At 45.7% G+C, this 16,946-nt stretch overlaps 2 non-coding genes across 2 annotated transcripts; one reads left to right on the top strand and one right to left on the bottom strand.

The window, feature by feature from the left end:
• The first annotated feature begins 9,756 nt into the window (after nucleotides 1-9,756).
• Nucleotides 9,757-9,828, top strand: TRNAQ-CUG (transfer RNA glutamine (anticodon CUG)). The gene has a single exon. It is a non-coding gene; the product is annotated as a tRNA-Gln (tRNA).
• A 5,437-nt stretch (nucleotides 9,829-15,265) lies between these two features.
• LOC128587099 (U1 spliceosomal RNA) lies at nucleotides 15,266-15,429 on the bottom strand. Its single transcript, XR_008380514.1, has one exon. It is a non-coding gene; the product is annotated as a U1 spliceosomal RNA (small nuclear RNA).
• Between the last annotated feature and the right edge of the window lie 1,517 nt (nucleotides 15,430-16,946).

The following is a 16,946-nucleotide window of genomic DNA, read 5'->3' on the forward strand; positions in this document are numbered from 1 at the left end:
AAAAACACAAAGAGCTGATATTAAGGAAAGGTTTATCTTCTACATTTGCTGATATGCCACAGGCAAAGAAAGATGACAGAATATTTTGGTGTTAGCAAGGCCACAGGTAGCAACATCCAAAAATGTAAACATGAGTACTTACCTTGATTACCTTGATGAAGTCAATGTGAAACCACATTAAACTGGTTCTAAGAAATGATAGCACTTAATGCCCAAATCTCAAGGCAAATGATCAAAGAAGTTGCTAAAAAAAATTCATACAGGAATTCAAGGTGGCATATTTCCAAGCATCACTTGATTGCTCAAGAAATTTAAACTGCCACACAATATTTCCCAGAAAGATTTGTGTGGTGAATCCAGTGAAGTTCCAGTAGAAGTTGTATCAGAGTTCCTGGATGTCGCCAGAGGCTTCAAAGATGACGGCATCTTTTTTTTTTTTTTCTTTAGACAGAGTCTCACTTGTTGCTCTTGGTTTAAAGTGCCATGGCATCATATCTTACAGCAACCTCAAACTCCTGGGCTTAAGCGATTATCTTGCCTCTGCTTCCCAAGTAGCTGGAACTACAGGTGCCCGCCACACTAAGGCACACCTGGCTATTTTTAGAGATGAGGTCTCCCTCTGGCTCAGGCCGGCCTTGAATCTGAGAGCTCAGGGAATCCACCCGCCTCAGCCTGCCAAGTGCTGGGATTACAGGTGTGAGCCACTGTGCCTGGCCCTGAAATGATGACATCTTCAATGCTGACAAGTACGGGATCTTTTTCAGGATGATGCCTGACAGGAGTCTTATCACGAAGGGGACAAATGTAAGAGGGCAACACTTTCCAAAGAATGTTTCACAGTTCTGCTTTGCATTAGCTCAACCAAAGAGAAACTAAAGCCCTTGACTAGTAAATTGGCAAGCCTACACCCGTTCAAGAACCTGACGCCTAAGGTTTGCCCATCACTGGAGATGAAACAAATGTGCATGGATGACTAGTGCCCTATTTGAGGAATGGGTAAGTGGTTACTGACTGAGAAATGAAGAAGAAGAAGAAATACTCTATTTCTACTGACAGTAGACTATTGTACCAGCCACTCACAAGTGAATCATCTCACAAACATGACACTGAAATTTCTGCCTCCAAACACAACCACAAAAGTCCTAGCTCTTCACCAAGGCATCATCAAGACATTTAAAATACACTACTGAGGCATGGTGCTGTGGCTCTCACCTGTAATCCTAGCCCTCTGGGAGGCCAAGGCAGGTGGATTGCTTGAGCTCAAGATTTCAAGAAGAGCCTGAGGAGTCAAAACGAGACCCTGTGTCTAAAAATAGCTGGGCACTGTGGCAGGCACCTGTAGTCCCAGCTACTTGGGAGGCTGAGGCAAGAAGATCACTTGAGCCCAAGAGTTTGAGATTGCTGTGAACTATGATGTCACAGCACTCTACCAGGCATGACAAAAAGTGAGACTCTGTCTTAAAAAAAGAAAAAAATGCACTAGTGAGCCCAAGTCCTGCAGTGAGTTATTAATAAAACACAAACCTGTGGTCCACCTGTGGAAGCAACTTTGTCTGCTGCAATCACTTAATTCTTTGGACGCTGTCCTCTGGATCAGTTCTGCTTAGAATAAAGTTCAGCTAGAAATGATACAGAAGCATTTCAAGAAAGTAGGATTTGTCACAACCCAAGAGCAAGATGTTTTGGCCCCATCAGGCAGTCCATCTCCCATGGCAGAATTTGAAGAAGTAGCTTTTGAAAGTTTTGTTGCAATGGATGAAGAGGTGGCAAACTGTAATGAACCTGACCCAGACGTAATTTTCCAAGCACTATTGATCAAAGTACCAACCAGCATAAAGCAAACAAAGCAGCTGATGAAGTGGAAGAAGCAAGTGAAGATGACGCAGAAATTGCAGAGACTCCAAAAGAAGAGGATGTTATACATCTAACAACACAGGGGAAGTCAGATGCTATGGAAAAATGCCCAGGTACGCTAAGTGGTATAGCCAGCATTGAACATGCTTTGTCCACTTATGTTTGTAACAAGAAACATACATCATGGGCAGTGCCCGTGGCTCAGTGAGTAGGGCGCCAGCCCCACGTACCAAGAGTGGCGGGTTCAAACCCGGCCCCGGCCAAACTGCAACAAAAAATAGCGGGGCGTTGTGGCGGGCGCCTGTAGTCCCAGCTACTGGGGAGGCTGAGGCAAGAGAATCGCCTAAGTCCAGGAGTTGGAGGTTGCTGTGAGCGACGCCACGGCACTCTACCGAGGGCGATAAAGTGAGACTCTGTCTCCACAAAAAAAAAGAAACATACATCATTTTATCATAAGGACTTTTGCACTAGATGGTTTATGACAGCTCAATTTACAATCACCAAGATGCGGAAACAATCTAAGTGCCCATCAACCCAATGAATGGATTAATAAACTATGATATATATATATCTCCATGGAATACCATATATAATCCATGGTATACATATATACCATGGAACACCATTGAGCCATAAAAAAGATGGAGTCTTTGCATCTGTTGCATTAACCTGGATGGAGCTGGAGAACATCAATCTTTAGTAAAGTATCACAGGAATGGAAAAGCAAGTATCCAGTGTACTCAATACTAATTTGAACCCTATAGATGTATATAACACATGCCCACACAAGAGAAAAAATTTAATTCAAGTTGGGGGGAAAGGGGAGGAGGGAGAAGGATTGGTATACTCCCACCTAATGGGCACAATGTGAGGTTATGTGGCACGCCTCTTGGGTACAGGGACCTTACCTAGCAAATGCAAACATTGTAACCTAATCATTTTACACTCATATTAACCTGAAATTAAAAAAAAGGAAACAGACCAAGATTGACTCTTTTTTCAGAAAGAATGACTAAATCATAAGAAAACAGTAAATTTATTGATTTCATATGATACCATATGTGGGATTTTACTGTATTTTGATTATGTATGATTTCATATGATATTCTCTAATAAAAGCTGTACAAGAAAGTGAAGTACATGTACATATCAGTACAGCAGGCCTGCTTCCTTATGTTGACAAATATTGTGATGACCCTTGGGTGGTCATCTCACAGAAGTTCTACTGTAGCCGATATTTGTTAAACATCTAGCCTACCTGTAAAGAAGATGCAATACTAAAACATTAATTACTGAATATAAATTTATCTACTTTTGGATAAACACTAGTTATTACAGAAAAATTAAAGACTTTTTGGTTGGTTAGTAAATAACATCTGGTGCCACATCGAAATAACCAACTATGAGAAAGCATATTCTTCCAAAAATTATAAAATTATGTTAATGTCAGAATGGTGGTTTTGCTGGAAGTTATAGTTATTAAGAGTTAAAAATTCTAATTAATATACTGTAAATAAAACTAGAAATAAGACAGGCAGCACTGGTAGCTCAGTGGGTAGGGCACCGGCCACGTACACTGAGGCAGGCAGGTTCGAACCTGGCCCAGCCTGCTAAACAACAATGACAACTGCAACCAAAAAATAGCTGGGCACTGGGGTAGGCACCTGTAGTCCCAGCTACTCGGGAGGCTGAGGCAAGAGAATCGCTTAAGCCCAAGAGTTAGAGGTTGCTGTGAGCTGTGATGGCACGACACTCTACCGAGGGCGACGTAATAAGATTTTCTCTTAAAAAAAAAAAAGAAAGAAAGAAGAAGACAAACAATGCTGTATTAGAGGAGAGTAAGATATTTTTGCTAAGTGAAACCAAAAGATACAAGCATGCGTTTTCGCTAAAGGAAAAACATGGTAATTTTTGCCTTAAGGTAAAATGACTAGTCTTCATACATGAGAAAGAAGGGAAGTATAGGACGAAGCTTGAATGGATGTGAGGAGGTTGTAGAAGGTTTGTGAAAGAGGAATCTTGGAACAGGAATTCTCTGTATGGTTAAGCTGACTAAGATTTGGATGAATTTATTTATGATTTTAAGAACTGATGAGGCTTAATATCAAAAGTTCCTTGATACAAAGCTTTCATGGATCATTCATCTGAGCTTGCTTTATCAGGTCTTTGATAACCTGAGAAAACTGAGTCCTCTGTATTCCAAGAGCTAAGCCACAACTATGTAATTTCCATATTTGTCTTTGAAGTCTTCGTTTATCACTCTGGTTAAATGAATGACTACCGTTTCACAGTGACCTGTGATCTCATTTTGGTCAAGTGCTTTACGCTACCTTTGATATTTAATAAACTTATCAAAATCAAGCTCTAAATTAAGCCTTTTTGATCTCAAACTGACTTTGAGAGCTCCCAGGAATATCTCAAAAGTTTATTCTGTCTCCTTTGTTGCCATTGAGTCATAGCTCACAACAACCTCAAACTCTTGGGCTCAAGCAATCCTCTTGCCTCCCAAGTAGCTGGAACTACAGGTACCAGCCATAACAACAACGCCTGACTATTTTTTTCTTTTTTTTTTCTATTTTAGAGATGGGGGGAGGGTCTCACTCTTGCTCTGGCTGGTCTCCACCAGTGAGCTCAAGGGATCCTCCCGTCTGGCCTCCCAGAGTGCTGCTAGGATTACAGGCGTGAGCCACCGTCTTAGCCTGAAAAGGAAAATCTTAAACTACTTAGTCCTATTTGATATATTCAATTTCGGGGGGAAGCATTGTTAAATAAGAATGAGGTTTTCGGGCGGTGCCTGTGGCTCAGTCGGTAGGGCGCCGGCCCCATATACCGAGGGTGACGGGTTCAAACCCGGCCCCGGCCAAGCTGCAACCAAAAAACAGCCGGGTGTTGTGGCGGGCGCCTGTAGTCCCAGCTACTCGGGAGGCTGAGGCAAGAGAATCGCTTAAGCCCAGGAGTTGGAGGTTGCTGTGAGCTGTGTGAGGCCACGGCACTCTACCGAGGGCCATAAAGTGAGACTCTGTCTCTCCAAAAAAAAAAAAAAAAAAGAATGAGGTTTTCCCTTCTTCAAGTTATATTTGTGCATGGATATATGTTATTAATGAGTGTCCCAGAAATTATATGAAACTCCTGGAAACCTAACGTGTCCTGTATAATGTATTCATCATAATTCTAATTATTTCCTTACAATATTGTATGCCCCAGAAAATTTCCATTATTGTGATACACTCTCATCAGATTTTTAATCATGGCCATTTTGACTCCTCCATGGACAGTTAATTGTTTTGCTTTGTTGCTTTCCTGTAAGCATTTACAAGTAACTATAATCCTGAACTGTTTTGTCTTTGAGAAGATACAGGGAAAGAACTGACAAGTATAGCTGTTCAACTTGAAGATCCTACCATTGGACTGGGTAAGAATTTCCAGAAGTCTAAGGAAGAAACTGATTTGTTCATAAAATTCCTAATCGAACATCAAGCAGAAGAAGCAGCGAAAGAACGGATGAAGAATTATGGTTTCTTTATGGCCTTTTGTTTGAAACATACCTTATTCTCAATGTCTTGTTTTCCAGATTTAAGGAAACCTTTCCTCTGTTCTCTTAAGCAATCTAAAATAAATCTTTGTGAATGAAGATAAAACAAGTACTTTTTCTTTCTCCCCAATCTTTTAGAATTTGGAAACTATTCCTCAGTATTCTTATATTCCTGTTCCAGTAACAGAAACATTGTACTAGCTTGGTGATATGGGTAAACCTGTTACAAAGTCGCTTAAGCAGGTACAAAGATAACTACTTGGGGAGGTAGAGGAGTGCTCCCAACTTTCCTGAGTGCCTCAGCACTTTCTTGCCTTGAAGGGGTGTCGTACCCAGCAAAAGGACCCCTAAAGGCCCCTGTCTCAGCCTGAGTCCCCGCATGTCTCAAACCCCGCCCCCTCTCCCCCCTTGGGTTAATTCCTCAAACAGGTTTCAGAATACAACAAGGAAGTTCCCTGAGTTCCCAAGAACTCCTAGCAACAAGTAACAATGGAAAAACTTACCCCAACTCCCTAGCAATGGGTAAACAATAATGAAAAAAATTACCTACACAAAGTTCCCAGGCTACTGTATCTCCCAAGCTGTCTCCGTGCCAACCGTCACGATGTACGCCAGGCAGTCACCACGCTGCAGCCCCCTGACTGTAACCCCACCCCTGAGCTAACCGGCCATGTTCTACTTCTGTTTTTGCTTGGCTTTCTAGGTAGCACAAAAAGGGTATAAAAGACAGCCTGCTTTTCTCTTCGGGGCGTTTGCCCTTTGGAGCGGCGGCCCACCTGCGCAGGTGTAATAAATCACCATCTGATTTATACCTGAAGTGGGGTCTGAGTTTTTCTTCCAGGTGGCAAATGAGTTACAACAGGGGCTCACCCTGTAATCCCAGCACTCTGGGAGGCCAGAGCAGGTGGGTTGCTTGAGCCCAGGAATTTGAGGTTGCTGTGAGCTCTAACCTGGGGGAGAAAAAGGGGGAGAGGAAGAGGGGGGGGGAGAAGGAGGAGGAGGAGGAGGAGAGGAGGGGAGGGGAGCACAGGGGAGGGGAGGAGAGGAGAGGAGAGGTGAAAAAGAAAAGAAAAAGAAAGAAATGGCAGGCTCAAACCAGCCCTGACTGCTTTAGAGCTGCTTTGGTTGCCCTATAGCGCCCTTTAGCTAACTGTCATACAAAAACTATATCATTAACATGACATGGGTTGCATGACAGCCTATGATGATGGTACTGCACCTGCTTGATTTGTTTCTCTACAAACAAGCAAAGATGCATGGTAAAAAATCTGTATTACTCACTGGGGAGAGATTGAAAGTGACAACTCAGGGTGGGCAGATGCAGCTTTTGCTAGCAGGAAGCTCCAGTGGAAGAAATTCCTGCGTGTCCCTGGCTCAAACGCCCTTGTAAGTAACCTCTAATAAACTCCCCATCTAACTGGCCAAGTGGGGCTTGTCTGAGTCATTCTTTGGTCTTTCCACTCCCTCTCAGTTTTGGGGGTGGATTTTCCCAGAGCATATGACAATATAATTATTTACATAAATTCAATAAGAATGTGGGTATGGTGGCTGGAGTTTGTAATCCCATAACCCCATTTACTTGAGAAGGTGAGGTGGGCGGATTGCTTGAGCTCAGGAGTTCTATCCTGCGTGACAGAGTGAGTCCCTGCCTCTACCAAAAGGTAAAAGATAAATGAATAAGTTAAAAAGAATAAGTAAAAATAAACTAATAAGTTAAAAAGCCTGGTGTGGTGGCTTATATCTGTATACCTAGCATTCTGAGAGGCCAAGGCAGGTGGATCACCTGAGTTCAGGAGTTTGAGACCAGCCTGAGCCAGAGTGAAATTCCATCTTTACTAAAAATAGAAAAAACTAGCCTGGTGTTGTGGTGAGTGCCTGTAGTCCCAGCTACTTGGGAGGCTGAGGCAAGAGGACTGCTTGAGCCCAAGAGTGTAATGTTGCTGTGAGCTATGATGCCAGGGCACTCTACCCAGGGCAATAGAATGAGACTGTCTCAAAGAAAAAAAAGAGAGAGAGAGAGCGAGAGAAAAGTAAATGAATCTTTTCTTTGTAACAAGACATAATTAGAAATATGTATTACTACAGCTTTGAATATAATGTCCTATTTGAAAATGGTCACAGAATCAGACATGACCAGGCAGTTTTAGAGAAATAGGCTGACTTTGTGAAACCAGTAGAGCCCCCTGGTGGGGCAACTATCCTGGTACCTGGCTTTGAGGTCCCCCCCGCCTTATGGAAGGCAGGCCCAGGAACATCAAAAACATCAAGAACAGAGGAATTTATCCAAATATGTAGATATGCAAGCAAAGTTGGGTGGTAAATCTTTGGCTTGTTTTCCTAGAATGGAAAGGTTTTTAGAAGCCTTTAATAAGTTTAAATTTTCTTATTAAAAGTTCCAACAAAGGGGAGGATCCAATGAACCCGGGAGATTGCAGTGAGTTATGATAACACCACTGCACGCTAGCCCAAGTAACAGAGCAAGACCCTATATTCTGTCAATGGTCTAAGTGCTCCCAACAGTATGCCATCTGGTTTCACTGTGAAAAACAGAATGAAAAGCAATGAGGTTGATCTTCTGACCTGTGAGTTCCATACTGGTAAAGAAAACCAGCCGTGATGGTGACAGAGAGTGGCAATTATGCCCAAGTTCTGCTCAAGCTCTTATAAAGAAGATACTTGCTAAAACGAGGGAATTGTTTTTTTTTAAAAAAAAAAAAAAAAAAAAAAAACGACTATAGGGGCGGTGCCTGTGGCTCAGTCGGTAAGGCGCCGGCCCAATATACCGAGGGTGACGGGTTCAAACCCGGCCCTGGCCGAACTGCAACCAAAAAATAGCCGGGCGTTGTGGCGGGCGCCTGTAGTCCCAGCTACTCGGGAGGCTGAGGAAAGAGAATTGCTTAGGCCCAGGAGTTGGAGGTTGCTGTGAGCTGTGTGAGGCCACGGCACTCTACCGAGGGCCATAAAGTGAGACTCTGTCTCTACAAAAAAAAAAAAAAACGACTATATATGTGTGTGTGTATTTACAGTTTTTTCTTTTTTCTTTTTTTTACATACAGTTTTTTCTTTTTTTTTTTTTTTTCAATTGGGAGGCAGTGAGGCTGAGAAAGCCCAGGACTTTAGGCTCCTAGATAAGCAAATTGAAGCCCAATGTAAACAGTAAAACAAACAAACAAGAAAACTAGACGCTTTACCAGTCAGAAACTACCAATTAGCCTCTAACCAGGGACCAGTTGAATGTTTTCTTTGTCATGCTTCCTGAACATTTTATGAAGGTTCTTCTCTCTTCCCTCCTAGCAGAGTCCTGAGTCACTTGCCAGATGCCTGCTGATCCACTGATAAAGTCTTTAAAATTCTTTTGTGCCTAAGTTTATCTTTTAACAATCCAAGGCCACCCTTGAGAACTTCCCTGTAAAATATACAGGTTATTATTTTGAGATATAATATGGATTTGTATCTATTACGCACGTAAACATTTCTTGATGCAGGTTTTGGTGAACATAAATATTGTATACACTGTAAGAGTGCTTGGGTACCCATACCCTGCGAGCAGCAGTGAGTGCTCTTGGGTACCTTCACATGTGCACACTTTGAAAACTGTGCAATTGATGGGTTATGATACACTGTAAAGTTGGAATGGAATCAACTTGGCCTGGTTCTCAGGAAACACACTGTGCCTGGATTAGTGTCAGAGCCCTGCCTTACAGCCTCAACAATACATGGTTGATTTTGAGCCCCAGCTGGTGAATATGGTCTGGTTTAAATAATTTATATAAATGTAAAATATGGCTGATTGACTTTTTTTATAGCTAACAAATATATGTTTACTGTAAGGAAAGCTTATCCACACCCACCAAACACTTGAGAGTACATGAAGAAGAAACTGAAGGTTCTCCTGCTTCCTGATGCAAGTGGCTTGCTGTCACATCTTTATATGTGACCTGTATAGGAAGTGGTGGTGGCTTTGGAGTCTAATAGGTGCTACTTGGTCAAGGAACCCAACAACTCCCAAGTCCTGCCCTGACAATCACTTGGCCTCCCTGAGCAATGGGAAAACAGTGAAGGCAAAGAAAAAGGAAACAACACCAGTGTTGGCAGAAATTTCTCATAGGACAGGAAATTCTGGTGAACTGAGACCGAGGCTGCGGTTTGTGATAGAGGCTGAAAGTGCTCCTCCCTGGTCCTAAGCCCAGAGTGGGCTGTACCTCATTTTCTGAGGTGGCAATGAAAGAAGAGAAGGACACAGAGAGGAAGACTGATAACTCCTCTGCAGGGCAACTTCCCTGAAGTGTCGCTGGTGGGACCATAAGGAATGCCATGGGCATCAGCTTAGTCCCTGGGAAGGGTGATTGCTCCAGAAGCAGCTGTGGGGAGGTTCCATGGTGTAATGGTGAGCACTCTGGACTCTGAATCCAGCGATCCGAGTTCAAATCTCGGTGGAACCTCATCCTTACTTTCCTCCACGTTTTCTTCTTTACTCCCTTAAATGGGTGGTTTCCGCTTCCTCATACTCTACACGTCTGGTTCAGGGAGAAGAAGGTTTCGGTCGCGGAAGGAAGCTCCGCAGGGCATCGGCTGCTCCAAGTCCGCGTGTCCCTCTGCGCCTTGCTTGGCGACCCCCCACGCTACCCCGTCTCCTGCTCCGGAGTCGGGGTCCCAGAAGCCAGGTTCTCGGAGTGGCGGGTCTACACAGGAATTGCTGCCCCATGGAGTCGGGGAGCCTGAGTTCGGGGTCACCGAACCTGGGACGCCCGGGTCCTCGGGGAGCCCGCCTGACCTCGTGCAGGTCCCCCCTCTGGTCAGCGGGACCCTCGGACCTCGGGGGGAATCGTCTGCTCCCTTCAGGGCTCCACCTGAAATCCCAGACCCCGAGGCTTCTTTCACCCCGGAAGCCGGCAATTGCACCACTGTCTTCTCGGTGCTAAGTGGCGAATATGAGACTTTTTGATGGGATTAGCTCAGTCATCGGTGACTGTGTCTTGGATCTGGGTCTATGGTCCTCCTCTGGGAGTAGTACCGTGTTTTTTTAGTCGGAGGTCGATTTCATTCCTAATTCTAATTTATTCTGGTCTTCAGATTCAGATTTTATTCGGCATTTCTGTCTCTCCGCTGTCGGTTGCGGACACCGCAAATCGCGGGTACGCTCCGGGAAGCTCAGCGGGAAAGCGGAGCCGCCTCTCCCGCCCGGAGTCCCCGCGCAGCCGGGCCCCGCAGCTCCGGGGGCGACCGGGACCGCCGCGGGCCTGCCCACTTGGCACCCCCGGGCCGCTCCCGGGACAAGACGCCTTAGGTTGCGAGCCGGCGGGGAAATGCTCGCGAGAAACTTAGGAGGAGCCTCATGGTGGGTCTTCACAGCAAGTCACACCATCTCTCTGACTGTCGTATTGTGGAACTGAGAGCGGCTACGAAGCGCTGGAAAAGCTCCCTTGGGGAGCTCGCTTTGGTCAGCACGAATAAAGAGAGGCCGGGCCCGCAAGAACCAGCTCCGAGGTGGGCGAGACAGGAAGGAGCAGGGACTGGAGAAGGGAGTAGGCAGGGAGGAAAGGGCTCACTCGGGAGCGCTCCCGCCCTTGACCCACCGAGAACCCGGTTCCACACAGGTGTCGCAGAGCGCGGGCCTGGGCCCCTGTTCTTGCAGAGTTTCCTTTTGGGGATCGGTTCCGAGGGGTCGGTTCTCAAGGGAGTACAAGCCGAGGCAGGCGCCTTGTTGGCTCCCTTGGAGTTGAGGGCATCTAGCGAAACACACACAATCTCCGTTTTTCCCCTTGCAAGCGGATCTCCAGAGCCCAGGATGGAAAACTGGAGTACAAAGGAACAACAGTATTTGTTTAGGAAAGAGAAGACAAAAAGCCGAATGGGCTGAATGAGCCGAAAGTGCACAGCACAGAAACAAATTGTTCCTTGGTATATATGCTATTTTTTTAAGTTCATCACTTGTATTTTGAATTTAAACTATTTGTTTCCCTTCCTCCCTCCCTTCCTTGTCTCATCTTGTTTCCCTGGATTCAGTGGATTCAGTGCCCTGGCATCATAGGTCACAGCAAATTCAAACTCTTGGGGTCAAGTGATCCTCTTGCTTCAACCTCCCAAGTAGCTGGGACTACAGGCACCTGGAACAATACCCCACTATTTTTTAGAGACAGGGTCTCACTCTTGCCCCGGCTGGTCTAGAACTCCTGAGGTCAAGCAATCCACCCACCTAGGCCTCCCAGAGTGCTGGGATTACAGGGCCAAGCCACCATGCCCGGCCAGCATCTCTCTTTCAAGATTCCAGATTTTTTATCATGTGCTTGATGGCGTTCAGGACATGCCACCCCAAAACATAACACCTTGGCATGTTAAACATTTTAAGTTGACAAGATTTGAGGAAACAATAGAAGTAGGAAAGGCACTGTCCCTCTTTCCCTCCTCTGCCCTGAAGTAGGTAATAAGATTCCTCATGTGATAAGTGCCCTCCCCGTATCAAGAGGACAGAAGCATCATTATGTCTGAAGAAACAGGGACACAGAGAAGAATCTGAACAAATAGGTCTTGCTGTATTTCTCCGAGTTCCTTACCATTTGCTCACACGCCTTTTGTGCTATCATATTTCTCTTCATCACACCTACTAGTCAAAACAAAACACCTCAGTTTCAGCTGTTTCTTCAGACCTTCGTCTCCTTATGGGAGCTTTGAGCCATATAAAAATGATTTGTAAATAAATATTTATACTTTTATCTATCTTGTTCAATCTGTGTGTGTGTGTGTTGTTTTGTTTTTTTTTTTTTCATAGAGGCATCAGCCATGGTTATGGGGAGGGGAGACATATTTCCTCCCCACACGTAGAAGCGTCTTCCTCTGAAAAACCATAAAAATCATGTTGGGGCAGATATGACGCAAGAAATTGAATCATTATTCCCTCTTTAAGAAATGAGCTGAACAGTTGAGCTAATGAAATCCCAGTTCTTCCCATACAGGACTGATTCTGAACTCATTCCCTGAAGCCACACTTGAGGGCCACATCTACTGGAGATTGAGCTATTTTCCTGAGATCTCTCAGCCCAAGAGATTACTGCTGGTCAGAGGATTACTGCACTCTTCCTGGAGGGTCAATGGCCACTGAACAGCATCACTGATACAACTTAAGTAAAATCAGTTTTCATCATGTCCTGTTTTTGTGTGGTGTTGTACCCAAAATAAAAAAGCTAACACTCAGTGAGTACAAGGAAAGTGTCAGGTGCTAGGCACAGTTGTTTTTATGTGACTTTATTCATTCATTTAATCATGACAACAGGTCTATATCATATCATCATCCTCATTTTACATACGAGGAGGCAGACACACAGACATTAAGTACATGGCCACTCAGCCAGTGAAGTAGGATTTGAAAACAGGAATTTGAACGTAGGGGAGCCTGGCTTCAGAAGATATTCCAGAACTTCTGTATATCTTTTTCTTCTCCTAATGAAAGGCAAACACATACAGTAATAAAGCTTAAAAAGAAATGTAAGTCTATATGTGTCTTTTGAAGAAATGCCACAGGAAGAATCATATGACAGGCATAAAACTATCCTAAATACGTTGGCAGTCCTCCTGCCTCCCAATATCTTCCTCATCCCAGCAACTGCTCCCCTAAAATCATCAACGTAAACACAATTCAGAACTAGGTCTGTCCTCCCCTTTACCTTTTCCTCTCACCAGCCCCCATACCCCTTCCATGTCTATTCTGTCCTTTGACTTTCAGGTCAGTTTTTTAATTTAAAAAGATGAAAAACAGGCCAGGTGCAGTGGCTCATATCTATAATCCCAGCTGCTCTGAAGGCTGAGGCAGAAGACTGATTCAGACTACAAGTATGAGGTTGCAGTGAGCTATGATCATGCCAGTATACTCCGGCCTGGCTGACAGAGACAGACCCTGCCTCAAAAAAAAAAAAAAAGTAGGGGCGGCGCCTGTGACTCAGTGAGTAGGGCGCCGGGCCCATATGCCGAGGGTGGCCGGTTCGGACCCAGCCCCGGCCAAACTGTAACAGAAAAATAGCCGGGCGTTGTGGCGTGCGCCTGTAGTCCCAGCTGCTCGGGAGGCTGAGGCAAGAGAATCGCGTAAGCCCAAGAGTTAGAGGTTGCTGTGAGCCGTGTGACGCCACGGCACTCTACCCGAGGGCGGTACAGTGAGACTCTGTCTCTACAAAAAAAAAAAAAAGTAAATAACCCTTTTAAGCTAAAATTAAATTAAAGGCACCAAGATTTGAAGTGGTTTTGTTCTAGCTCTTTAAAGGCAAATTTTTGAAAATGTGTGTACAGTACAGCCATTTCAAGTTTGGTGACATTTCTATTACTCAAAAATGTCCTCTTCCACCCTTTGCAGTCAATCCACCCACCACTCTCTACTTGTCTCAGGCAGCTAATGATCTAGTTTCTGTCTCTATAAGTTTGTTAGTTTTGCTTTTCCGAGAAATTCACCTTCATGGCACCACACTATATATACTCTTCCTATCACTCAGGACAACATTTTTGAGACTCATCTACGCTGTTGTGTTTTTCAGCAGTTTGTTTCATTTCATTGCAGAGTAGTATCACTTTGGCTGAACATGTGACAATACGTCCATTCACCTCTTGATGGACGGTAAGAGTCATTTCCAGTTGGAAGCTGCTAAGAACAAGTCCTCCTGTGGACATGTTTTATAAATTCCTAAATATGTTATTCTTTGTCACTAACTTATTCTGTAAATGGACATTACATTCAAGAGGACAAAATTCATTCAAATGTTACAAAGGCCTGAAGCAGAAGTCTACACAGTTTTCATAATGTAAGGGAGGAAAACTTATCTTGGATATCGTTTCCTATCGGCAAATCCTGAAAGTAAGCCACTCACCATGCTAGGTGTATCATTAAATTTTCTCATCTAATCTCTGCAGCAACTACGAAGTATTCGATATTACTATTTTCCTATAATACGCGCAAAATTCAGGCGTAACAAATTGAAAGAGCTGGCCCGGGGCCAAACAGAAGGACCAGGGACCAGGGACCAGGACTGGGAGGAAGGCCTTCTCAGTGGCATATAGGTGCTTGTGTCTGTGATGACCTCGGCACGTGGGACAGGCCTGGGAACCAAGCCAAGCAGTTCCTGGCCCTTGCACTGATAAGTGACCTTAAAGTGCTCAAAAAGTCCTCGATCAGGGACACGGAGGATAAGGTAGGGGTGACAGGTGCTGAGACCAAGAATTTCTTAAACACTCTAAAAACCTGATTTTCTATTTAGGACACAGAGATTGATTTGATGTCGGTCTTGGTTCCCGTGGTTTCCATCTGGGCAGGGACATCCCCCATAAGCAGACGGCTCGTGCTCAGCAGACTAGACGGCCCAACGGGACAGAGGTCCCCACTAGCTATTTCAGGAACACGCGCAGCCTAGGGCCCGGGCGTTCGGATCGGTTTGCTTCCGCCCTGCCCGCGTCGCCACCGCCCCTATTCCCCGCCGGTTCTGGAAGCTTTACGAGAGATCACGTCCCCGGGACGGGCAGCCACCAGAGGACCCGGGGACGACCCCGCCTTGTGCCTAGTCCCTAAGCGGCCCATGCAAAGCGTGCGCATCCCTGGGAAACAACGGGTCGTGGTTGAACTTCACCTCGGAGCTGTTAATTACCTACACCGACGCGCATCTCTGAAGCAGTGGAAAACCCCCGGCCCCCGCTAAAACACGACCTGAAAATTTACCCTAACACGTCACATACTAAATCCCGGGAACTCAAAGACCAAAGGAAGCCGCGGCGCTTATAACCTAACAAAACCGCACAGCAGATATTTACAGACAGAAAAAGAAGAACAGCCCCGCCTACTCCAACAGGAACATCACGAGAGTTGAAACACGGAAACGCCGTCTGCTCTTCAACCGGAACGAAAATCAGGGGAAAGCGCGAACGCAGTCCCCCACTACCACAAATTATGCAGTCGAGTTTCCCACATTTGGGGAAATCGCAGGGGTCAGCACATCCGGAGTGCAATGGATAAGCCTCGCCCTGGGAAAACTACCTTCGTGATCATGGTATCTCCCCTACCAGGTAAGTATGAGTTACGCCTCCGCCGCACCACACAGCCTCACACGCCTCACACTCTACACACACGGTCACTTGCCTCCGCGCACTTCCCCGACTCTCTCTCCACTTCCACACGCTCACTACACTCGCTTCCCACAAACGGTCCTGGATTCAATCGCTCGCACACCACGCGAACGCTATCGCGTTCCAGCGGCAGGAGCCTACGCGCCACAGCCCCCGCGCCGACTCATCTGCATAGAGCACGCCCCATCCCTGACGACGCGCGCCGTGCCCTTCCCTGCAGCCCCCGCGCGGTCCCGGCTCCCGGCTCCGTTCCGCCGCCCCACCCCCACGCCACCCACCGGACCAACCAGCGCTCCGGCAGCCGGTGGGGGAAGTGACGTCGGCCTCGCGCTCCTTGGCTCCCGCCCCACCCGCCGGGACGCTGCGCTGAGTCGCGGCCTTCTCTCTCCCAGCGGAGCGAGTCCTTAAACCGTGTCCACCCCTGGGGACCCTCTGGTGACCTTTTTGAAACAATGGCTTTCCATGCGTAGACTGGAACGCCCATCTTCCAAATACGGTTATCTTCGTCATGTGGCTTTCCGGAGAGAAGCCACAAGTATGAAACTGGAGAGGATGCTCAGGTGCCTGCAAAGCGGCCCTCCACAGTGGTTGTTACCACTAGGGGTGTTAGACTGTTGTCTGCTGTGATTTCATGACTCTTGTAGGGTTGGGCTTTCTTTTTCTTTTATGTTTTTTGTTTGTTGTCTGTTTTTGTTTTGGCAAATACAGCATTGTACAAAACTGCCTGCCCCAGCTGACGTGATTGGCCAGCTCTCAGGCGCAGTGTGGGACTCTGTCATCTCCACCACACCCATCTCCAGACTGGAAGGGGCCAGGAGGAACCAGGAGTCAAACACTCCTGTTTTTGTTTTTCCATCTATAGGTTTATTTGCCGCCCAGAGTCATGATGACTTTCACCCGCCAGAACCAGGGGAGGACTGGCGGATGTTACTGTCTAGAAAGTAGATGATTAACTTTTACAGCTTGTAGATTATTAACAATGAAAGAGTGAAAGAATAAGTTGAGATGTATTCTTAAAAAGAAATACAGAAACAAAGAACTATATCGAACAAATGGATGAATCTCGTAGACCTATCGTTGATTGAAAGAATTCAATCCCATGCCTTTCCCCTCCTCCAAAAACTCGCTACTACACACCTCATGTTTCAATTTATATGAAGATAAAGGCAGGGAAACTAACCTACTCTGATAAAGTTGGAGGGGGGGGCCAGTGGAAACTTATTTATTCTTTCATTTATTCAACTTATTCTTTCATTGTTTCTAAACTAGTTAGATTATTAAGTAACTTTACAGAAAGGGGGGGGTGGAGGGTGATGCTTGTCTCCTTAGAAGACCATAGTACCTGAGAGATTACGGACCAAAAGGAGAGATTCCCAGACATGAACACAAGGAATCGGGAGTCCAGGTTCTGTGTGGGCAACGTGGCGTTTATTTCACTAGGGTGCGAACAGCTGAATCCAAAAAA

The sequence above is a fragment of the Nycticebus coucang genome, chromosome 5 (assembly GCF_027406575.1).
Source record: "Nycticebus coucang isolate mNycCou1 chromosome 5, mNycCou1.pri, whole genome shotgun sequence".
NCBI classification, from domain to species: Eukaryota; Metazoa; Chordata; class Mammalia; order Primates; family Lorisidae; genus Nycticebus; species Nycticebus coucang.